This window comes from Pantherophis guttatus, chromosome 8 (genome assembly GCF_059756535.1).
Source record: "Pantherophis guttatus breed Tessera chromosome 8, ASM5975653v1, whole genome shotgun sequence".
NCBI lineage: Eukaryota > Metazoa > Chordata > Lepidosauria > Squamata > Colubridae > Pantherophis > Pantherophis guttatus.
The window spans coordinates 24033661-24060075 of NC_142070.1; the positions used below are offsets into that span (position 1 = coordinate 24033661).

General features: G+C 35.8%; 1 protein-coding gene across 15 annotated transcripts in view; it reads right to left on the reverse strand.

Moving 5' to 3' along the window:
* The window catches only part of LEF1 (lymphoid enhancer binding factor 1), a 115234-nt gene that overhangs the window by 75462 nt on the left and 13357 nt on the right, over positions 1–26415 (reverse strand). The gene's annotated exons all lie outside the window — the stretch shown is intronic.

Consider the following 26415-nt stretch of genomic DNA (forward strand, 5'->3'; position numbering starts at 1 on the left):
GAAAATCTAGCAGCGATACCAAAACCAACAGGCATTCCGTTTGTAGTATGTTTTTGTGTTTCAGCATCCCATTCAACAGAAAAGCCGTTCACAAAAGAGCAGCTGATTTAATCTCCATATAGATAATAACATCAGTCTCAAGTAGTCTCACCTGGACCTTGCTTTTATGCCTTACCATGGAATTGCTTCAATATTTATACCAGTAGTTATCTTCCAAACAGAGGAAACTGAAAGGTTGGGAAGTTTCTATGGTTACTTTAACTAGTTTTGAAACAGTAACTGTAAAAAATTGTCAATGAAGGCAGTCAACAAGTCACTATACCGGGTAAAATCTCCCAAACAAACCTTGTCAGTGTTCTCTCATCTATTCTTCATTCTCCTTGCCAACATTTCTCTTTCAGATCCTACGCCAGTACAGTTGTGCTTTAAATATTGAGGTTTTCAAAGCTTTTCTAAACAGTAATCTAATTCTTTCAAGAGATGAAATCAGAAGGGTTACGCTGTGAATCAGAATGTTTTCTTTTTCTTTTTGGAAAGTAAGTGCATTATCAGGTCATCTATACTTAACTCAATCGTAGGAAAACAAATTGAGTAGCATTTGTTAGCAAAAAGTCTCAAAATACATGTTATCAAGCAGACCGATTTTAGAGTCTGGAAATTGCTAAATGAGGTTTGTAATACGAAAATTATTCCGCTTGCATTTATCTCATCAGCTCTTCTTACAAACTGTAATTTGAAAATTTGTTGGATTTTACTGATGTTTGTATTTTTTTAAAAAAAAAAAAAAAATCAGGGCATATTTGATCATGCAATATTTTTTTTCCTTCCTTCCTTAGAACCGAACACCATATACTTCGTGTAGTAGCTAAGTTTATATATGACTCTAAATATAAATGGTTTAACCATGGCTTGTTGAAGGAGCCATAATTACTTAGGTTCCATATCATATCTCTTCTGAGTAGCCAATAGGGTATGCATTAAACTGGTAGAGGGCAGCTTCATATCTTGTCATATCTAGATAGAGGGCTTATTCACATTATCAGTTTTCCCAGCTGACAATACAGGCCACTATCTTTTTGTGGAGGACAGAAACCTAAAACGATTATACTTGTCCCATGCTACTGCAAATGAAATCCTATCTGTGTTCTCCTCTTCTGCATTACAAGTGATGTTTTCATATTGGGCTGGTTCAAGTAATGCTGTCTGATTTGCTTGCTGAGGAAACAGTAGACTAGGGAACTGAGTAAGATAAAAAGCATGCAGTAAAGTGGGTAGCTCAAGAAAACAAAATAATATTTTTCGGAGTATAAGATGCAACTTAGTTTTTGGGGAGGAAAATAGGAAAAATTCTGCCTACCAGGTATTCATCTGGCTAGTCCTTAGCCTGGTCAGCTTCAGCACATTAGTTTGCTCGCTGGTTTTGAGGTTGGGGCTGGTTGGGACTGAAAAACAACTTCAAAAGCACAGCTGATTGTTGGAGGGAGATCCAGTGACTAACACAGGAGAAGCATAGAAGGGGTAAGAGAAGGCAGCAGTTGTTCCAGGTAGCCATTTTGGGCACCGCGCATCACCTTTTCAGTCTCCAAACGCATCACATTTTCGGGCAGCGATCGGCAGTGATGTGCTTTGGCAATCCCTGAAGCCTTAAAGGGCTCTCAAATGGAGCGTTTGGAGGCTGAAAATGCGACGCACGGAGCCCAAAAACATAATTTTAATTTAATTTAATTTAATTTCCAATTTATATACCGCCCTTCTCCCTGAGGACTCAGGGTGGTGTACAGCCAAGATAAAAAACATAGAATACAAATATTAAAACATTTAAAAATATATATAAATTTTGGCCCGAAAGTTAAGACATAAGCCATTGTCAGTGACAATCTCTGCAGCCAGGAAGAGGATGCGCAGAGGCCGAAGAGTGGGGTCCAGTGGGTGGGCAGGGTTACATTCGGATGCAACCAAATTTTCAGCTTCTTTTAGGAGGGGGAAAAAGTATGTCTTATACTCTGAAAAATACAGTAGTTTTTCAAATCTGTACAGCACTAGTCTGATTTTAGAACTTTAGAAGAGATTCTGCAAAGGCAAATATGAATGCAGTTGTCACTCTTGTGACATATGACATATGACATATGACATATGACATATGACATATGACATATGAAAGGCAGACTATTCTTTGGTCAGCTCATAGGATTCTATTTTAGCCACCCAAGTAGTCCAGGTAGGAAACACAACACAATGACCTAACTCCACCTTATTATAAACTTATATTAAAAGAATCTTGGAAGTATAAAATTACAAATCTCTTGCTATCTCTTTTTACCACCAGATAAATTAGGCAAATCCTTTTTATGTTTCTTTCTCTGCCTGTTGAGTTGCAAATTCTCCTCCTTCTTTTATCTGATCATTCTCCATATCTTCCAAGGTCATTCTCACATTCCATACATTCTTAGACAGAGGTCACTATACATTTGGACAATCATTATGAAGGTAATCCTCAATTCTTTAAGTGAACTTTGAAAGGCCTAAAATGGACACCATCTCTTCAGAATGATGCTGGATGCATTCAGTTCCATCCAAAACAAACATAAAGAGACTAGAACTCTTTCTCAGTCACTGTTGATGGACTGTGAAAAATGATAACTAATGTAAGATCCTGTCTCAAATAGAATACAGAGTGATATTGGAGGAAAGAAAACAACTGGGTAAATAACTACTGTGCCCATTTGAAGAATAAGGATGGATGGATTCTCAATGCTTCTATAGGAGGAGATTATGGGAACAGTGATCATTATATTAAAAAGCTTGGATAATAACAGAAAGAGAATTAGCGGTGTTTATACCAGCAGATAGAGGTGAGACAACTTTCATGAAGTGCCTTACTAGTGAATTACAGTATATAAGAGAAAGGTACCATCCACCAAAATGTAGATTGGGAAAAAAATGTGTGAGGTATATTGTTATAAAATAAACACCAAGCCATTGTTTTTTGTGTGAAATCTGAAGTATATTATCTTGGCAAAATAAGTTCTTATGAAGGGCTACTCAGAAGTCAGGAGAAGCGTCTGAATTGTCCAATCGTTGAGACAAAATAAATTGATATCCACATTGCACTCTTGTATCTGATAAATAGTAAATTCGCAGTTTGGGAAATGGAAATAGCTCAATAAAGCAAAATATACAGCAACGCAGAAGTGAACAATGACTGCTGAGACAATTGTGAAATAGGAATGCAATTGGCTGAATCCATGCAGTTCTTCTCAAGGATGGGACCTTCTCTATGCTCATTTCCATTGATTCTCTTGTCGTTATGAACAGTCGTAGAAGAGGTCCATTCCTTGATATATCTTCAAATTGAACCAAGTATCTCAGGTGATAAAGAATCAAAGATGAAATGTCAACCTAGATATGGATATATTGATAATGAGGATCTGAGTCAAGGAAGGTGATGTGAGGACTACACTCTTAGGAAGACTGATGGTATCTATCCACAAGTGAAAAGATTTGATTCAGGTAGAATGGAAAAATGAAGAAATAAAGCAGCTTGACATCTGAATCCTGGGACATCCCAAAATGCAAATTAATGGCTGCAGTCATAGGACAAATTAGGAATTTACTACAGTTGTGGAAGAAACATTTCATGAAAGAACTTCCATCTGATGTAATCAGAAAGTAATTCCCTTGACAATTGATGGCTTTATGAATTATATGACCTTTTCAGCCAGAAGGAAATACTTTGTTTGTTTGTTTATCATTCCAAAATTAATCTGAAGTCCCAAGTCATGTAAAATCTGAAACACTTGAGACATGTGGCAAGAAAGCTCAATATGAAACAGGCCAACTAAGGACTAGTTACCTAGAAAAGAAAAGATTATAGATTGGAGGAAAATGTATGCCACAAGCGCTGTACACTCAAGAGAATTCTAGTGGCCACAGTGAAGCCAAATGGTAAAACATAAAAGTGGTATTAACTATTAACTAAAAGCTATTAACTATAAAACAAAGGAAAAGTAGAATACTATTGATATATAATTAAGGTAATGATTAAACATTAAGCATGAGCATGTTGTATTTGCTCACAACATTAAAAATCAAGACTTAAAAATTACACTCAGTGATTCTAGAAATTACAACAGACTTTCATAAAGATCATAGTACAAAAGAACAAAGAATTATCACAAATTTATTGTGAGCCACACCAGAATCTGTGCTTATACAAGCTGCACAGAAAAAGCTGGTAACGGATATTTACTAAATGAAAAATGCTGAAATCATTTGGTTATTATCACTTCTCTGTAATTCCACATTATAAAACATTATGATCCTGGAAAGTCCCTTTATCCCATTTTAAGTTAATAATTCATTCAATTCATTTCAAAATAATGCCATCTGATTATTCCAATTTTTAAAAAATCCTAAACTTGTCTAGTTTCTTTCTACTTCAATTTTTATCTATCAAGTACCTTGTTTGCTTTCCCTAAAAGGGGAAAGTGGTTCATATTTAATAGAGGTGTTTTATATTTCAATAGTAATACAGCCTGTTAAATTTATATTAATTCGTACAACAACACACAGTATCCAGCAATCTGCATGAACAAAAACAACAACAAAATCATCATCCAAGCAAAAAAGAAAGAAACCCAAGCAGCAAAATTGACAGCGTATTTATTATACTCCAGTTATCCATGGAAAAAATATAAATGCAATCTGATAAGACATTTTCACCTGATAGACCAATTTGTACACAGACAAGAAACTATAGTAACTATACACTGTTTATCATCTTATCTGAACTAGATACATACCATGTTTTAATTACAATTGATCTGATAAAACCCCTGCCTTAATATGGTTTTCTTTTGTTCGATTCATATTATAACTACGTCACTACGTGTGAATACATGTTTGTAAGACTCATATTTTCCTTTTATTAGCTTTCCATGTGTACCTATCAGCCTAGGGTTTATGATAATAATATAAGTTTATTTGCTTCTACCTAAGAACATGCAAAAGAAGAATTACTAGCTCACGTCGTCATTGCTACCACCTATTTCGTTTTGTCAGATCATGCCACTTCCATTTGAGCAATTAAGTGATGTTATCTTAAATATAGGCTACATTTGGCCAATTATCTCACACCATAAATTTATATATGAACAAATCTATCTTATTTTTATTTTATTTTACTTTTCCAAATTAACATGTTAGTTAAGTATAATTAAATTGGTTAATCATAGCTTCCCATTCTGAATTTTTCTTACAAGCTCAAATAAGGTTGGCTTTCCTAAGTTGCTTGGAAGCCACAAAACCACACATTTCTACTTCCAATTGAGGTAGTCCTCAACTTAACCACAATCAGGACCAGAATTTTCAGTTGCTAAGCAAGGCAGTTGTTGAGTGAATTGTACCAGTTTTATGACATTTTTGCCATAGTTGTTAAGTGAATCATGTGGTCATTAAGTGAATTAGGCTTCCTCCATTAATTTGCTTATTGGAAACCAACTGGAAAGTTTGCAAATAGTGATCACATGACCCTGGGACACTTCAACTGTCAAAAATACATGCCAGTTGCCAAGCATCTAAATTTTGATCACATGATTCTGGGGATGCTGCAATGCATGAAAGACCAATCATAAATCACTTTTTTCAGTGCCATTGTAACTTTGATTGGTCAGTAAATAAATGGTTGTCCCAAAGGTGCTTTCTCAAGAAGCAACAAAAGGATAACACATAAGAGAGCAAACCCATCAGGACAAGATTCAGCAGTCCATCTGCATTTAAAAGACAAAGGCCACTCTTTTGAAGACAGCAGAGTCCACATTTTGGACAGAGAGGACTGCTGGTTTGAAAGATGGGTCAAAGAGCCCACCTATGTCAAAACTGAACAGCCCTCTCTCAACAGAAACAGAGAGATACGACATCATCTAACTCCAGTCTACAACACAGTCCTTTCAACAGTTCCAAGAAGGCTCCACACCCATTTGCATTACTCAGGTGACTCTGAGGACACAGATAAACCTCCAAGTGGCCTCAAAGACTTTCTAAAAACAAAGCAAATGACCATCTTTCTGCAAAATCCTTCCATACCCCAACATCCAGTCAGAGCTGAAGAAGCTTCTTGGATGAGAAGTGAAACATCTTCAAAGAAAAACCAGAAACTCCAGTTGCCTTTTGAAAAAGCATCTTCGGGACAGTCATGATCTGTATGACTGAGAATCTCCATAGACATTTAAATAAATGGTTGTAAATTGAGGATTACTTGTATAATAGGAAGCAATAACTAACTCAGGGAAAGAAAAAAAACGAACAAATTATTTTCTTTACCTATTACCTGAACAACACAATACAACACAACACAACACAATACAATACAATTCTTTATTGGCCAAGTGTGATTGGACACACAAGGAATTTGTCTTTGGTGCATATTTATTTTATTTATTTATTTATATTTAAATTTATATACCGCCCTTCTCCCAAAGGACTCAGGACAGTGAACAGCCAAAAGTAAAAAACACAGAATACAGAAATTTAAAAACAATTTAAAATATATTAAACAATTTGGCCCAACAATTAAAATATCCTATTTAAAATTCAAATTAAAATTAAACAATTAGAGAAGTTAGGCCAGCCTGGCTTGTTGAAATAAAAAAGTCTTGAGGGCCCGGCGGAAAGTACGTAAATCTGGAATCGTCCGTATCTCCGGGGGCAGCTCGTTTCAGAGGGCAGGTGCTCCCACAGAGAAAGCTCTCCCCCTGGGGGCCGCCACTCGACATTGTTTGACTGACAGCACCCTGAGGAGCCCCTCTCTGTGGGAGCGTACTGGCCGGTGGGAGGCTTTCGGTGGCAGAAGGCGGTCTCGTAGATATCCAGGTCCTAGGCTATGGAGCGCTCTAAAGGTGGTCACCAACACCTTGAATCGCACCCGGAGGACCACCGGAAGCCAGTGCAGCTCGCGCAGGAGAGGTGTTACATATGCTCTCAGTGTACGTAAAAAGACAAGATAGATTCGTTAAGAAGGTACAACACTTAATGATAGTCATAGGGTGCAAATAAGCAATCAAATCATACTAGGAAACAATCAATATAAATTGTAAGGATGCAGCAACAAGTTACAGTCATACAGTCATAAGTGGGAGGAAATGGGTCAAGTTGCAAAACCAGAATATACTACTACACAGAAGAAACTGCCTTGCTAAGAGAGACCAAAATCCAAGTAATCTAGAATATTGCTTCCAACTGTGTACAATCAGATGCCTCTAAATATCACAGTCAGTCCTCTTTCTCTGCTGCAGCATTTTTCAGATAGGTTCCTTCAGCTGTGTTGGACAAATTCCTATAATTCTAAAGGCAATGCTGGCTCTAAAAACTGTAGAATTAAGAGACTTCAAGTCTAGCAAATCTCGAAAATATCAGATTATGAAAGGCTACTCAACTCTGTCATATTATGATACCTTGGAAGACACCATAACTTCTTTTAGATCTTTTGGCTCCTCAATTAAGAATTTACAGGACATTTTTCAAATTGAGCCTTATAATATGACATTGCACTGGAGCTTCTAAGAACAGACTACCATAGTATTCTACAAACCCAAGCCAAATTTGGTTTACTACCGTATACAAAAGAACGGTTGCTTCAGATATAAGTATCAAAGGATAGAACAGGAACTTGCAATTAACATGATGTACAAGAAAACATTGTAGAAATGATGAGTCAAATCTAGAAACTCAATTAACCAACAAAGAATAGGATCAAAATAAATAATCTTTTCAATTAAGCATGACATGAAATTTACGTGGCAATATGAAGGAGACAATCTGAATTAAAAGCAGGCATTGATGAAGATACCTAGAAAGGTTTTATTTTCCAGATGCAGCTGCCATAATATAACTCAATAATCCAGATTAAATCTGACGTATATTCTTATTGTACTACTATTAACATATTATATTTCAGCATGTACATTTTGACCTAGGCAAACTTAATCTGTTCCGCTGTAATACATTTCATAAAGTACCCATTTGCTATTTTATCACCTCTTGCAAACATCAATTCAGATAATCACTTTTCTCATAAACTTAAAGCCATTTTGTAACCTTTTCTAGCCCAAACACTATAACTGACTTTCAATTATACTTGACTGTTACACTGTATTTTGATTTTAGCTGTTACTTATTCCAAAAAAGAATTGGAGAGTGGGTAGGATTAAACGTGATTTTGAATAATTTTATTAAGATTTAAATTTAATTAAAGTTAAATATACGGCTATTTACCAATCATGTATTTAATCATTTTTCTTCATAGCACAATAAATGTACACTGTTTAGTTATAACTCCTAAATGTCTCTAATGTCCTGGCACAATGTTTTGGAGATTTGCTTATGGCCCTGGTGCTACACCTCTGCTATAACATCTGGGAAAGTCCATGTCAACTGAATTGCACATAGTTTTAAGCCATAATTTCTTTCAGGGTATATTTTCCAGTTTCATGATTGCCAGAGAACTACAGAAGTTGTAACCAGGTATATGTCAATAACTTTACATATGTTTTCTCTTTGCTGGCCTATACTTTCTATTGCTCTGAGAAAACAGAGGAAAGAACTATTAAAAGCAGTCTCTAGATGGGCACACTGTATAACCATCCTTCTAGAAATCCAAAAATCAAAAATGTGCTATGAGGAATTCTCAGTAGCTGCTTATCCCATTCCTCAAGCTATACAAAATCTAAGCTTGTGTAAGGATATGGTTAAGCAGGCATTTGTGTGATTAAATGTTTTTCTGCTTGAATTATTTCATTTCATTTCATATTAATTTTAATTGTAGTATCTCAAGCCTCAGAGCAAGTTTCTCCCACTGGCAAATGAAGAAATGACATGTCAGCCCAGAGAATAACTAGAATTGTTCAAACCACATTCAATGCCTGAAAGTTATGATATAGGCAGACAGTCTACCATGCTTGCCTACATAACGTGTATATATAGGTCATGCAATTTTATCCACAAACGCATCCAAATAACCGAAATTGGAATTATGGAAACATTGCTATTCCAGTCCAGAAAGTCATAGATCAATCATGTAGCTTTCCCATGGTATTTGGACAGTGTTAGGAAAGGCTCCCTTACACATACCTTCTCATTGTAGACGATTCCTTCACAATAAACATCTAAAGTGGACCTGCACAACATATGACCCAACTAAGCAACCTTGTGTTGGCACTCTTTAAAAAGTCAATATTGCCCTCAAAAGGTTCTGTCAATAATCTCTAACACTTTCAGGCCTCACCACCACCAGCTCAGGCCACCATTCTGCTAGCCACCAAACATCTAATCAGGGTATTCCTCTGCAATCTGCAATAATTTTTAATTTGTTTACATTGCCCCTCCCTCTCTACAAGTTTTACAGGCTTGGTCTAAACCAGAGGTGTCGAACTCTAGGCCCATGGGGCCACCTTGGAAACAGCAAAGTACCAGCCTGTGGTGCCTCTGCCAATGAAAATGGAACGCCCGAGGTCCATTTTCGCTGGCAGAGGGTTGCAGGAAATGGAGCTTGGGAGCCTGTTTTTGCTGGCAGAGCTTTCGGGCCACCACAGGTGCCCCCCAACATGAGTAACATCAATCTGGCCATGCCCACCCTGGCCACACCTACCCTGGTCCCCCGAGGTCAAACACAATCCTGATGCAGCCCTCAATGAAATCGAGTTTGATACCCCTGATCTAAACTAATCAAGATGTTTCCCCCCAAAAATAAATTCTCTTAATTTACAAAAAACCTGAACGCAATTTTCTCTCAAATAAGAAAGCTGTAAGTTTCAGGTTATTTTTAACAGTTAGAAAAGGATTCTACCTCACAATTGTTACTTTTATGGTTGTGACTATGGTTGTTTTGGAAGCTAAGCAGGCTGACCCTGGTGAGAGTGTAAATGGGGGACTGTCAGTGTCTTATCAAACTGTAGGCTAGATTGGGAACCTTGGGGGAGAAAAACAGTGGCAAGTACTTCCATATTATTACTAAGAAAACTACCTTAACACATTCATGAAATTATGAGAAGATCAGGTTTTTGTAGATTCTTCCTAACTGGCCTACACCTTTCATTAAATGTTACAGAAAGACCTGAATTCATATGTAGTGAAGCATGGAGGAGTTATTTCAGTCTTTAATTTACCAATACAGTAAAGTTTTACACCACGAGTGAAATATATTCTAATTCCTCTGTGATTATGTTTAAGAAAGTAGAAGAAAGCAGTTTCATTGAAGCCAGTGCTTCAGGCTGCCCTGGAGCAGAGTGGATCTAGATTGAAGAGAATTGGCAAACCTAAAACTTTTTGATAAGATAAAAACGCATTGATGTTGGCTCAGGCTAGGCCCATTTCAACTCTACACTTGTCCTCTGAGTTTCCTTGACATATCTATTCCTTTTCTCTATCTGCTTTAGCATAACTTTATTTTTCTCTTTTATCTTTAGATGACTACAGCCAGGGACCAGCGGGATTGATTTTTTGTTTTGACTTATTGTTTGAAGATCTGTAACTCAAAGCAGCTCTGATGCTTCTGATGTCTAAAGCCTGAGCAGCATAAACGGTAAATCGAGTTCATGTATCAAAACTGAGTATTGATGGCATTCACAACAAGCCATCTCTTAGCCATTTCATTTTGCTTTGGGTGGGGTAGGGGAGACACTGGTGGATGATCATATATTTTACAATAAAGAGACACTTTTAAAATCCATCAGTCCTGGATGGTTTCTCAATTAAAAGATGTTATTCATTTATTTTGCCTTCAAGTCAATTGACTTCAGACAGACAAGCCTAAACAATATTCTAAGCAACGTGGTTTGTCACTGCCTTTTTTGTAAGCTTTGGAGAAGACAACTCCTCCAAATTCTGTCCCTAAGGCAGGGTTAGGAGTTGGATTGGGAGCAGGTGTCCCTGCTCCTAATCCAACATCTGAACCACTAGAATAAACTGGATGTTTTAAACTACTTTTGTTGTCAATAAAGGTACTTTTAAAAAAATAAGTATGTTGCTACATCATATTGATTGTTTCCTAGTATGATTTGATTGCTTGTTTGTACCCTATGACTATCATTAAGTGTTGTACCTTATGATTCTTGATGAATATATCGTGTCTTTTTATGTACACTGACAGCATATGCACCAAAAACAAATTCCTTGTGTGTCAAAGAATTGGCCAAAGAATTCTATTCTATTCTATTCTATTCTATTCTATTCTATTCTATTCTATCAGCTCCTAATGTAGCAATCTTTCCTCACTCTCCTTTTAAAAAAGATTGTTTGCAGATGAAATAGAAAGCTTGTGGCTGAAATATTTTGAAAGGAGCTTTACAATTTCTACACATTAAAAAAAAGTTCAATGCTACACAAATGCTACCATGAAGCCCAACTTGGATGGAAAACCAGTGGGAGGCATTTATACTTGTAATTCAAAAGCCCAGCAATTCATCAACCATCACTAGCAAGCACAAAGCTAGGCATGCTCTAAAGCAGCCTATTTTAGATATCTTTGGAATTACCCATGATTCCTGTTGCCATTCTCTCCTCCTGCCCCCTCCCGCCGTCCCATCTTCATATCTACAAACATTGCTGGGATATTTGTCAATATAATCCCTTGACAAGAGTTTCTAAACAAACGGGAAAATGAATTATATCAAGTACACAACGTTACAGACATACTTTCTTTTTTTTTAAACTGTAGCCCAGCGTTCCTCTTCCCTGAAGTTTCCCAGCTTGATGAAATATGGTTACATATGCAAACATTATCTCCCAATTGTAACCTCATTTTCTGCTCTGCTGGACAGCGTGACCAGCATTTGTCATCACACCTCCCCCGCCCGCTACATCATTCATATGTCTATAATTGTCATCAAGATGTGGCATGTCAGCAGGACTCCTGTGTTCAGAGTTCCCCATCTCTACACAGTCACTCAGGTAACAAACCCATAATCTCATCCTGTTTTCATGATGGTTGAATTACACATAATTGTTCCTGCACAGTGATTGATTTCTGCCTGAATAGAGACCTCTGCCTTTTTTCAATGCAAGCGAGTGGCAGCCAAGTCTCTCCACCGAGGAGGAGGGAGCAGCCTTTGAAGAGATCAAAGCCAAGGCCGCAAGCAGTTGTGCGCCCTGGGAATATGGAAAGCCTTTATGTTCTCAACCCCATTTCCAGCATCATGTTGGATTGCAGCTGCATTACATTTTGCCAGCATTCTTAATGCTTTTAGTATTGACTCTGACATCACTGATAGCTGTTTTAAAGAAACAAAAAGCTGAAATAGGACTTATTTTTCACAACTCTGCAATTGCTACATGCAAAGTTTGGGTGGGGGAGAAGCATTTGTTTTTAATCTAAACTAATATAGAAGAAAAGTGTGTGAGCACACATGAAATTATATAAAATCTCTGAAAATGGAAAACATGTTTTTTCCTACCAAAGGAGCAGAAGGGGATTTTTTGTATCTTTGGACCACACAAAATGAACTGATTATTAGGGACATGAATGTGGATGCTTAATGAAATAAAGACTAAATACAAAACTGTAGCCTTGAAAATTAATGCTTCAAGCAATTCATGAATTCCAACTATACGTCAAGTACCCTAGCTAACCTAGATACCTTCCATATTACATATGACTAGTAACAAACTAATTTTAATATTCTTGTAATACCAATACATTTGCTCAGAAACAAAAATAATATTCATTCTAATACATAGGTGAATAAAGCTATCATAAATCATTGACCTTCACTGATTTGAAATTATCTAATTTAATTTTAAATCTCAGTACAAAAGAATATGATTGTCTTATTCCAGATAGAAAAAGCTAACAATAATTTCCACATCTTTAAATTAAACTATGTACAAAAAAATACATTCCTGTATCACCATATAAGTATAAAATCATTTTGCATTCCTGTAATTTAAGGAAACATCTCAATATATATGTATCAAGATAGGCACATTAAAAGTGTTTGAAATGTCAGATAAACATAACTCATATGAACAAATCAGTAAATGCTTTGTTTAGATTGTGTCATCTGCACCTGACTCACAATACTGTCTTTATTAGGATTCAACAAAATGGACAGCATCTGCGAAAATGAAATTCTATTTTGTACATATCAATACAACATTGAACACTTCTTTATTTTTTCCTTTGATCATATACAGTTTTCACATGTTCTTGGTGTCTGTAGTATAGTTTTTAGTCCATAAATTTCATAAAATCGGTTGTTGTTTTTTTAAAAAAAATCAGTAATGGAATTCATTTGGTTCCAATCAGGTAAATAATGTGATTCTATTTTGTTTTGTTTTGTACAGGGAACATTTAGTTATGGCTAGCCTACAAATATCAAGTAACATGAGAGATAGCCTATATCAACATTTTCTAGTCCTATATTTACAATAAGATACATTCACTGAACACTCAAAACCTTTATCATATTTCTGGAAGAGATACAGAATTCTATCATTTCCATTCACTTCCATTCTACACAAGATTGTAAGGGTGGAGGAAACAGATTTAAGATGTTTAAAAAGCTATTATCTTCAACAGTACAGCAAATCTTTGCATCGTGAACATTCCTGGCAAGCACATCAACCCCATCACTCTTACTCCTCCTCATTTACTCCTTTCTGTTGCTTCAACCAGAAAAGTTTTTAAAACTTCCCACTGTTAGCTAGTTAAAATATGAAACAGAATGTTGTTTGCTTTTTCTAGCTGAAAAACAATATTGAGCAGGGAGAGAGAGGGAGGGGGAGAGGAGAGAGGGAGAGGGGGGAAGGAGGGGGAGAGAGAGAGAGATTACAACACAGCTAACAAACCAACTCTAAATTAGCTTTCCTAATTTGCTATTCTCCAATGTGTTGGGATAGCAAGCATATAGTAACAGGGAAATTAGGAAATTCACAACTGAAGTTATATTCTTAGTAAAATTAATAGATGTATAAGACCAGAGCAATACTTTTGTAGTTATTCCATCTGATTGCTTTATAACAATAATATTGTATTAGCACTTGAATTGCTTTACTTTCCTTTTTCACTTCTTAAAATGATTTCAAAGAAAGAAATGGCATAGTTCACCAACTACCTTTATTGCTAATATTTCTCTTATTTTGATTCCCACCCGTAATTCTCTGGAATTTGAAATCTATTGCTTTTTTTGTTTTATTTACAAATGAAGTAGCTGCTTCTCTTGTATTTTAATATCATTTTTATTTTATGAAAAGCAATACTAATGTCCTAAGCATTGCTTTATCTGATCTACAGCAGAAGTGGTATGCAGCAGGTTCTGGCCAGTTCTGGAGAACCGGTAGCGGAAATTTTGAGTAGTTCGGAGAACCAGTAAATGCCACCTCTGACTGGCCCCAACACCATCTATTCTCGGCCTCCTGAGTCCCAGCTGATTGGGAGGGAATGGGGATTTTGCAGTATCCTTCCCCTGGAGTGGGGTGGGAATGGATATTTTACAGTATCCTTCCCCTGCCACGCCCAAGCCACGCCCACCAAGCCATGCCATGCCCACAGAAGCAGTAGAAAACATTTTTGAATCCCACCACTGATCTACAGCTGCAACTTTCAGATGGGGAGAATATATAATGTATGGCGCGGGTGTCAAACTCGTGGCGTCACATTGCTGTCACATGACATTTTCCCTTTGTGGAGCTAGGGTGGGCATGGTCTGCATGTGATGCATCCGGCCCATGGGCCACCAATTTGACAACCTGTTGTATGGTATAACATGACATCTTTTTTTAAAAAAAAAAAATTCTACAAAAATGTTTATTCAATAAAGAATATCCCACCTTTACTAGAACAATACAGTGAGAGATTTGCACGATATAAAATCATTATAAAGGTCACATCATAAACTTTCAAAAAGTCAAACAGGACATTAAAAATTAAAAACCATTCTATAACACAGAATGATTTCTGGATAACTCTCAAAAAATAAAGAGTCTTGGGTGGCTGGGGGCTGGATTAACTATGTGTCCATAGTCAATAAAGACGACAGTCAGTAAAGGCAACAAACATTTCATAAATAAGAATTTCATCAAAGTTCAGCAGTTCCCATAAGTTTCTGTGCAGAACAACCTCAAGAAATGTTATTCATCTCAGAAATAAATAAATAAATAATATAACTTGAATGAAGGATATAATAGAAAGAAGAGACTTCTGGGATACAAGAATATCCCGTGTAACCTCCAAATTAAGGGCATCTACAGATAGGATAGTAAAAACTCATCTCCCTATTTTTTTTTCAAAACAAAACTCAAGACTCTGAAAACTCAAAAACAAAGTACAAAGTGATGATTAGTATGCTCCAGCAAACAACAGGAGGAAAAAAAACCAGTTTCATTTTGGTTATTGCCAATTCTTGCCAAAACTTTCGGCAATGTCTGTTTTAACTTAACAGCAAAAAAATTGTAAGAATGCATGTCACACAATTTTTAAAGATAATTCTTTTTAGTAAAACTACATTTTGGAATTCAATAGTATTACACCGCACAGACTTATATTCTATGCAGAGTTGTGCAGAGGTTAAGAGCAGATATCTAATTTCTCTTGGAATTCATGTATCAAGTCTACAGAAATCTGGATAGCCTCTGGCTAGTAAGAATCAGTTTCTTTGCTTTTATACCCTGGAATAAAGTTAGTGGTTCTTCCTTTTAAAAAATTTGTACGTGGTAAAGAAATAACAATGAGCTTGACAAACTTCTAAGTTTTAAGAGACAGAGAATAATTTCTGGACTTTGATTAGAATAGACATTTAGAGTACATTTCGAAGGAGCTCAACCTGAAAGCTAGTTAAGTCCATTGCCTAATGTTTGCAGCAGCCATATAGATTAGCAACCTATCGTACTCCAGGTATTGCTGACAAAGTATGGCCAATGGCAAGGGGTTGAGCAATGTAGTTCAGCATTCTGTTGCCTATGCTATTTTACCAGAAAGCTTGATATGAGTATTGTTCTACATTGTGAATATCTCACTCTACGAACTCTGTCATTCTGGATGTGTTCATTTTCTCTATACTGTGTAGTACTTTAGTATAGGCGATATATCTATCAAAGTCTTCATATTATCCTCAGAGAATTACAATTTAAGACTGGGAAGGCAAAACTATAAACAAAAACTGCTCTGGCATTTGGAAACTCTGGAAAATGTGCTCAATATAGTGCAAACTGAAAAGAATAAAACATTGCCCTACACATCTGGAAAGTTCATTATATTGCCACATTTGTTGATGTGGCAATGGGGTTGACACAAGCTCTCCCAAGGTGTATCTTCTCTATCTAAACCAGGGGTGTCAAACTGGTGGCCCGTGGGCCGGATGCGTCACACACAGGCCACGCCCACCCCCAGCTCTGCAAAGGGAAAAACATTGTGATACGTCACATGACAGCAATGTGACATCAGGAGTTTGACACTCATGGTCTAAATCAGTGGTTCCCAATGTGGGGCCTACACCCACAGAGGGCAATTTGATTTTTAATGGGGGCAATTTGGAACCTTGTTTAAACCAAGTTAATGGCCTTTTAGGGTTCCTCTGCATGAGTAGGAGTTCACTTTTTGAATAGTAAGAATTATATGTCACAGGGGGGTGGGCATCAGGATTTTAGAGATGCTTATGTGTGGCATGGCCACAACATGGTTGGGAATCACTGGTCTAAACTAATGTAGGCTTTGAATGCTTTGGGTAGAAATAAAATTGGCAGACTTATCTATTACAGTGGAAAGTAATATTGAAATGTTTAGCAAAATAGTGGAAATAACTTCATGAAGTACTTTTCCGAAAACATTTTTGTACAGTACTTGCTGTACTGTACATCCAAATATATGTTTAATTTTTATTTGATACATCTTAAATCTTTCCTATTTGCATTATTTGTTAAGATATCATTATTAAAATGTGCACCTATGATAGCATAATATTTTTTCATCACTTAGTGCCGGAACAAGACTCAAATATCTCCTAAGCAGACTGAAAAGCTGCTACAGAATTATTCCACTGTCCGCAGTTGCTTATACAGGCATATTTCCAAATACCTCAAAATAATATGAAATGGCCTTTAAAAGATGACATTCTTTCACTGAAATAAGCTTGGGTTAATATTTTTTTAGAATATGTACTGATTATTTGTTACACAAATTTCATTAGGCTCATTCAGTAACAGTGTGTTCCAAAAATAAATTGTAAAAAAAATTGATGCAGAGATTCAATTGATTTCAGCTAGCTAATAAAAATTGGCTTGCTTTGTACTTTCGGTAGTTATGAGAACAAAGATCATCTAATTATTTTTTCATTGATAAATCTTTACCTTCCTCAGAGTAACCTAAGTAACCCAAACATTGACTACTTTTAAATACAGTAGTCCAAACAGGTGTATATATGAATTATCTTGCTTCTAAATTAACTTTTGCATTCAGTAAACTAGCCTACTTGAATCTATCTAATGTGTTAGTAAAGTAGTATATTTTCCTGACTAGGCTTAGACATTCTGAATATTAAGGCATATTAATGTGTACACGTGTATTAAAGATATTAATATGATGCAAGGTAAGAGAAAGAATGGGTGAAACCATCTGGCAATCTCTAAAATATTATGCCTGAAGATCTACATCAAGATAGGCAAAAAATAGTTTTTCTAATCTCCTAATATATAGTAGTTAGTTGATTGCATAATACTATGTTATAATTGTAAACTTTGGTTTAGAAACTACACATGGTTGTGTTTTGCCCAGACTAATCTTTGGTGATATGATTGACTATAAATGTGATCAATCAATCAATAAATTAAAAATGGACAATGTAGCAAGTAGAGAGCCAGTTTGGTCTAGTGCAGAGGTGTCAAGCTCGATTTCCCTGAGGGCTGCATCAGGCTTGAGTTTGACCTTGGAGGGCTGGGGGGACATGGCCAGGATGGGCGTGGCCAGCTCGACATCCGTTTTTGGCCACGACAGCCTCCTGCAGCCCTCTCCCAGCAAGAACAGAGCTCAGGGGGGTGGGGGGGCGCATGTGGCCCTCCCCAGGTCCATTTTTGCTGGCAGAGATACCACGGGCCAGTTCTTCGCTGTTTCCAGTGTCAGTTCTAAGCACCCTGTGGGCCGGATCTGGCCCGTGAGCCTTGAGTTTGACACTCCTGGTCTAGTGGTGAAGTCACCCACTAAAAAGTGGGTGACTGTGAGTTTAAGCCCCAAAAAGCCAGTTGGGTGACTTTTGGCCAGTCACTTTCTCTCAGCCCAACTCACCCCACAGAGTTGTTGTTATGGTGGTGAAAATAGGAGGAGGAAGGTGTGTTGGATATGTTCACCACCTTGAGTTGGGATACAAATAAATACATTTGGCCAAGACCAAACAAAACCTATCATGTTGTTGTACAATCTGTGAACCCAGCCAATGTATAACAGCACATTTTTGGAAGTTTAAAAGTTAGAACTTGGAATAAGAGTGCATGAAATATGCAATGGCTGTGGAGAGGGAATGTTGCCATACAGCCACGGTATGTTTTGAAACAGAGGTCCTTTCATAAAGAAAGTGAATTGTTGTCATTTGCTCTCAGCATAAGCTCCACTGGTCATCTCCAGTAATCTAAACAGACCTCCCAACAAACTACCAAAGCAAACCCAAAATTTCAAGATTCTGAAAGACTGGGAATATTAATTGTGGTAATTAGAATCATCATTATTGACACCACCTTTGCTAGAGAAATTTCATGAAATCAAATCTTCAGTACTAAAACTATTTCAACTAAAATAGATATGCCATTTATTTTATTTAGGTTAGAAAAAGTTTATTATGTCTCTCCCTGATATTAAAAGTTTAAAGTGGGATGGAAAGATCTCTACCTATTTATACAAAGAAGCTTCTACTGTTGTCAAGATCTGTTGACAAAGCTGAAACTGGCATTTTGGGTGATGAAGCATAAGAAAGGGAGGTTCAGTGTAAATGCAGCCACCTCTTGCATTCCTGCATTTGCATTTCCTAGCAAAGTTATGCAGGTTTGCCTTCAGGAAATGTTTTAAAACTGATACTAGCAGTTGTACGAGAATAGTTTCTGGGCTTGTATTTTGAGCTAGTAGTCTTATCGTTTAAAACAAAGGTGTATTTTAAGGTGACTTGTAATAAAATAAAAGACCTTATACAGCTTTCTGAAGGTGCCAGATTACAACCTTAACACTTGCAAGGTTGTTTCTCAAGAAGGTAAATTTCTCAATGTTTCTCAAGAAGGTAAATTTCTAATTTTTACTCCACAGAATAGATTATGAAAATTTATTTGCATCATGGGTTTTTAATCCCATGCTAAGGTACTATCTGATTTTCATTAGCGGGTGGTGTTAACACCAGGGTGTATTGTGCCAACCATAGTTTATGTCTGAACATGTGGGAATCCAGCCAACATGGTTTATAAATAAAATAAACTATAATTCAATTCAGACCACAGATCTTGTCATAGCCCACAAATTATTTGAAGAGGAAATTTATTAACTTGAATAATATATAACCAACTGCATGTAGTAGAAATTAATTTTTTATTGCTAACTACATGTAGATCCAAATAGACCAGTATTTTTTAAACAGCTACAGATCAACACAATGCCTGTTTGCCAGATGTCGGGAAACACCTAGCCAGACAGAAAGGAGGGACCAAGCAGGGAGTTAGCTTGAATTGTTGTACAGCTGCAAAGATCCAGAACTGACCCCCGCCCCTCAAGCTGCTTGGAACCTTATCTATCTATTTCCAAGAGAAGGCAAGCAGTCCAGGGAGATTCCTGTACTATAGGCAGAATACAATAAAGTAGTTAGCTTTAATTCTACAGGTAGGGACCTGGTTGTTTGCATCTGACACCGATACAACATATTACTGTAGCTGTTGTTTCAATTGTTGTTTTTAAGGTTAACATAAATTCTCCTTTTATTTTGCTTCTTCAAGGCCCTCTGACACTACTGTTTTGTAAAGTAGGATTTAGGCCAGGATTTCCAATGGAAACAACCTGGTGTTTAATCTTCCATTTTCTCATCATTCTTCCCATCCACTTCTTCTTCCTGGCCTCCTTCCTTCCCTCTTTCTCCCCAGTTCGTCAAACTTATCCAATCATTGAAGATAGGAACAAATGCAACTGTTATTAGAGGCTGGGTCGCTATCATAAATATATACATACATCTTTTTGCAGAGCAGTTTCTATAACTTTCTATTTTTACATTTGTCTAACTGATTGGTCTCCCACAATAATAAAAGGAAAAAGATATAAACACTATATATAAACTTTTAGTACACTATTTTAGAATAACAATTGCCATAACATCTCCTTTTCAAAGAGAAAGAGGCAGTAAAAATTCAGCACCACCATCAATACCTCTTACGTTTGCTGTGCAATGGGGTCAGCAACTAGCAATTCATTTCACCTGTACAGTAGTCCTTGACTTACAACAGTTTGTTTAGTGACTGTTCAAAGTTACAATGGCACTGAACAAAGTGACTTATGAAAGTTTTTCATAAATGTTGTGGCATCCCAGTGTTCACAAGAGCAAAATTCAGATGCTTGGCAACAGGATCATTTTTATGACACTTACAGCGTCCCGGGATCATATGACAACATTTTGTGACCTTCTGACAAGCAAAGTCAATGGGGGAACCAGATTTACTTAACAACCGTGTTACCAACTTAACAACTACAGTGATTCAGTTACCGTATTTTTGGGAGTATAAGACACACCTTTTTCCCCCCTAAAAGAGGGTGAAAATTTGGGTGTGTCTTATACATCAAATGTAGCCCCGCCCTTTGTTTCAGAGGTTGAAAAAAACCTCTGAAACCTCTGTTTGAGAGGCTGAAAAAAAAAGCAAGGTGCAGAGCTCACAACCAACGAACCTGTTCCTAAAGTTCACCTCTGGGAACAGCTGATTGGGGGTAGTCCGGGAGGCCAATCCACCCCCAATCAGCTTCTTTCTTATTTTCCTCCACAAAAATGTATACTCTGGTGTGTCTTATAGTCCGAAAAATATGGTAAATCTGGCAAGAAAGGTAATAAAATGGGACAAAATTCACTTAACAAATGTCTCACTTAGCAACAGAAATGTTGGGGTCAATTGTGGTCATAAATTAAATTTATTTTAACAATGAAAATGTTTGCTATGAGTGAATGAAAAAAATGAAAGGGGAATAAGTTGGCCTATGGAGTTTTTTGTCAGAATGTGAGCAGGTTCATTGAGGAATTGTAAAAATAAATGAATCGACTTAAATCTTGGAATGTTTTACATCTATGTGGAGGTGAAGATTGGTTGCGAAATGTTATCCAAGCAAGCGCATGCATAGAATAAGGAACAACAAAAAATATGCAATGTCCACTTACTTCAACAAAGACATTTAATGAATGTTTGGATAAATGTATAAGGAATGCTTGTGATGACATTAGAGATGGTCAATGGACATGAATGTTAATCTACTTTTTTGGGAAGGCAATGTTCTCTAGCTGGCTGAAGACTGGAACAGTTGTCAGATATTAGACAACAAAGAATGAGGATCTGACAATCTACTGAAGACAAAGATAGGCAACAGAAAAAAAATGAACATTTGCAAGTTATATAGGGAGTGAGAAGAGGTAGAGTAACTAAATAAATATGTTACTTTGATAGAAAACACATTTCAGATAAGGAAATGGATGGAGAAATCTTAATATTAAAATTTTAGCAGTGAGATCACATGTAATATATGGTCTATTATGATAAATGAGTGCATATAGAAAGTGAAAATAGTAGCGTATAAAAATGTATTTATGGATACTTTCTAATATGGAAAAGAGATTTGGGTATGTCAGGAGAAACAGCATGCAGTGAAACAGATTATTTAAGAAATGTGCAATGAAAAACAAGTGAATGAACAGAAAACTGAATGGTCAGTGTTAAAGAAGTACCTTGAAGAGATTTGGTTATACACGGAGAATTTATGAAAACAGAACAGTAAAACATCAAAGAATAGTTATTGAATCAACAAAAATGGAAAGACCAGGAAAATAATGGATGGATGAGACCTTTAAAAAGAGAGAAGTGAGAAGATAGCATATGAAGTGATGAATGGCTAAGATGAGAAGAAGGGTTTGCAAAAACAGAGCAAGTACTATATGGTGAATTATATTGGTATAAAATAGATTTATTGCTTCCTTTTCTTAAACTTTAATCTTTACTTAACATTCCTTACTTGGCACAATACTGTACTAAAATACTAAATACTATACACAATACTAAAAAAGAAATAAAATGCTGGGTATTTATGTACGCACTGGATAAATGATGGTCTTACTCTCAATAAACAATCATATCCTTTAAAATATTAATATAACATTATTGTATGTACTGTATGTTCTCCCCCATTAAATAATTGCATTCAGACTTTGACAACAATGCCACCATCATTAGCTATGTAAGATGGAGAAGAAAGGATATTAAGATATTTATTTTTAAAATTTTATTTATTTAAAATGTTTATATAGTCAACGCTTTGTTTAAAACCATTATTATGCAGAGAAACACAAGTATGCATTCAACGTCATTTGAATGAATCACTAACATTGCAATTTTGTCATGTCTTAATCCTTTTAAGGTGTATGTCAGGGTTGACAGTGTCGATGTGCCTACAAGCATATTTTAAAAATCTACCTGTGCTCCAAATTTTAGTAAAGGGCAATCTCAGTTGGCAAGAGGTCAAAAGGAACGTATCCTTTCAATGAATCTTTCCATGAAATATAAACATTAGGAAGATTGCAAGGAGAAAATGCAAAGTCTTTCATTTCCACATAATCAAATTGAAAGAGTTTGGCCTTTAAGAAATGCATTTTCTATGGTTCTGCAAATTTCCAACTTTTACTATTGCAAACCTTTGAAAATTATCAAGAGGAAGATGCTACAGAATTAGGAATATGTAATAAATGTACTCTGCCAATTTACATATAAGATTTTTTTTTTCTCCAAGAGCAGTTTGTTTTTTTAAGACTGCAACAGTATAGACACTGTAATAAATAGTACACAAGATTACAGTCTTAATTATCTGTGCATAGTCTGGTTTAAATTATTGCTTGTGGTTCACTATTTGCCACAATATGCCTTCCTTCCTTGCAACTCTTTTAAGAATTATATAAAAGACTTTCAAAATAAAATAAAAGCATTGTGGTTTGAAATTAAAATTAAATTCCTTTCACCATATAATCAGGCTTTTGGTAACATTTATGTTATACATTTGGGTAGTTTCTATTCACATACATTTTGGATATCACTAAGATTGGGATACTTCTTAAAATGAAGGTAACATTCACCTTCGATGCTGCAAATTAGATTTATAGCAGTTTTAAAAACTTGGTGCTTTGTTCATTTACTATTCTAGAAAGCATATGACTCTTCCGTTGAGCAAAATATTTTTTAAAGTAGCGATCTAATAATTACAACTGAAAACATCTTACTGAGAATCCAAGACTACATAGCACAGAATTACTTAATGTTGCCACTCAAAAATTTAACTCAACCTCTAATCTTAATTGCTTGGGAAAGAGATGTATACAGATTGGTGAATAATGCACATATACATAGCTCGCTTCCTTCTCTCCCTTTCCATTAGTTCCCACTCTGCTATGTCAGGAACTGCCAAAAGGGCACCAAAGCTATATTCATAAGAATTAAACATCTCACTCTTAACATTTGTGCTACACGATGGCTTGCTTTGAGAAGGGGAAGCTTCTGCCTTTGGGGGCTCCACCTGCTTCTGCTGCTTCCTTCCATAGTTTATAGCAGCTTCTTAGTCAATCTGAAGACTGTAACTTCAGACATTCCATGATAATGTGATGAATTTCAGAAAGCAAGCAAGCTATGCAAAATATAACAGGAGAGCTTTTAAAAGAAAATAAGTAAGGTTTTGCCATCCAAAATAGAAAGCGTTTTCATTGTTCATAGTACAATTTATGTTATTATTTTAGGAAATTCACTATATTACAGAGTAAGTGTTGTATAGAAAATCACAGAATTTTAAATATGCTACATAATTCAACCTGCTCAAATTTCTACATGCCTAGTTGTTGTATAGTGCCAAGAAGAGATTTTGTAAACACGATATGAAGAGCAGTTATCATATAATATATTTTGTTCATGCAAGGAGCTATGCTGTGTAGCCTAACAATATGAGTAAAATCAGAGGAATCAAGATGTAGAAAGAAAACTCCTAATAGATGAACAGCCTTACTCATCCCTACATAAATCTACAACTTTTCTCAAAATAATGTAGTGTACCATACATACAGATACTATATACAATTTATCTAACACAAAGTGCAATTTTGAAATCATCATAGTATCAGCATATACTCTGAAAACTGTACCAACAGACATACATATTACTCTGCTACCATACTGCTATACCATATCCAAATATAAACGCCCTATTAGCAATATCCTTCGGCTGGGCAAGTTATGCAATATGCATTCAAGTGTTTATATAAGCTACATTAAAACATATTTTAGAGAATTTTTGTAGGTACATTTCTGTTCAACAGTATTTTCAGACGATATACTCAAAATATTCAGGGTTGTAAAATTAGATTAGCATTCCAAGAAGAGAAATAATCACCAAGGATTTCATAATAAACATGTTAGAAAAAATGGTAACAGAACTTTTATAAGATATGGGGAAAGTATATGAAGCTTGTAATGGAATTTATTACATTCCTTGAACATGAATAAATCAGTCTACTGAGTGTAAGCTGTGGAAAAAAGCCACTGCCCTTGATGGTTCAGAATTTGAATCATCACTATTTGAACTGACACCTTGGGCAACATATATAGTCAATATGTGGATCTTTTGTTATGCTAATGAGGAATTCCACATGTGTAACATAAGACAAACCCACACATAAGGCTATTTCAATTCAACCAAAGACCATTTCCACGTAACCTATCAGACCAGTCTTTATTTATTTATTAAATGGATTTATATAGCCACCCAACCCACACACAGTAACTTCAGGTTTGAATCTGTCTAAAAAGAGACAGAGTTCAAAGACAGTCGGTGATCGTTTTTGGGAAGATGAAAAAGCTGTGGCAGAAAAGTGTGGGTTCCCCACATTTGTATATACGACAAGAAAGTACAAATCTTGAGAAGTCTAAGGGAGTTTAGGGGAGAATGCTTCTAAAGACTACCGCAAATGTCCTCAATTGTTTCCCTCTCAATTCTCTCCCCAATTCTAATTACTTCTGACTCTAAACCTAACCCTCAATTCAAACCACTTCCAATATTATGGGATTCTGTGTAACTCTATAGGTTTTTTTTTCCAAACACACAAGTTGAATGAAACCAGAAAGAATTGTTCATCCTATCACTGAATAACACAACCTACAATAAAACAAACAGGAAAATACAAAATAATGACTAGTTTTCAACTATCTCTAGTCGCAAAGTCTCCAAATATTTGAATATATATTGCGTTAAGAGCATGTCTTTTTGTTCAAAGAGGCACAACAAGTAGCTGATCAAGGTAATTACAGTGATATAGGAGAAGATATGAATATTGTTTAGAAAATGAACAATATTATTACCTCCTTACTAAAGTTCCTTTACTACAAATATGTTTAATATAAGTTCTAGGAGTCTATTGTACCATACTTTCTATTTTCTTAATTATCAGGCAAATCACTAAGTGCATAAAAAAGTCATGAATACTGATATGTCCAATACCGATATGATATTTAGCATGAAAAATAATTCTTTTCTCTTCAACCATCACATTTTCAGTTTAGGCAGAAATACAAAATCGTTATAAGTTACTGGCACTCTCCAATACAGATCTAACCTATTCATCAAGCCAAACTAATTAGTAGTCTCTCAAGAAAGCCAATGCAAACATTATAGAAGGTAACATTTAACTATAAAATTTTAGCTGATTGAATTTTGTGGCATTTGACTTGTTTCCAGACAAATCATAGCATGTTAATATATAACAATAAACTGCATATTTGGAAGTATGCACATCATTGTGTCACTGATTTCTCTTTTCTTCTCAAAAGTTCTGCAGATAACATTGCATCCACCATCTCTAGATACACAATGCAATATATTCATGTTTACTCAGCAGTAAATCTCACCAACTTAAAACAAGATTCCTACTGAAATAGATGAGGTCACTTTTTCAAACATCGCACAGTGCTAAATCAAGTTTGCCATTAAATGCACATTGTTCCAGATGTACAAGTAATTTTGAAACTCTGATTATATGATATATATCCTGAGGACCTTTTTTTATATGCCTGCATAATATCTTAGGATGATATGTGCATTTTATAGATGTGTGTTAAATTCTATGTCTCATCCAATCAGGGCTCAAATACAGTTGAAATCACAAAAGAATTGTGTGCCATCTAAATCAA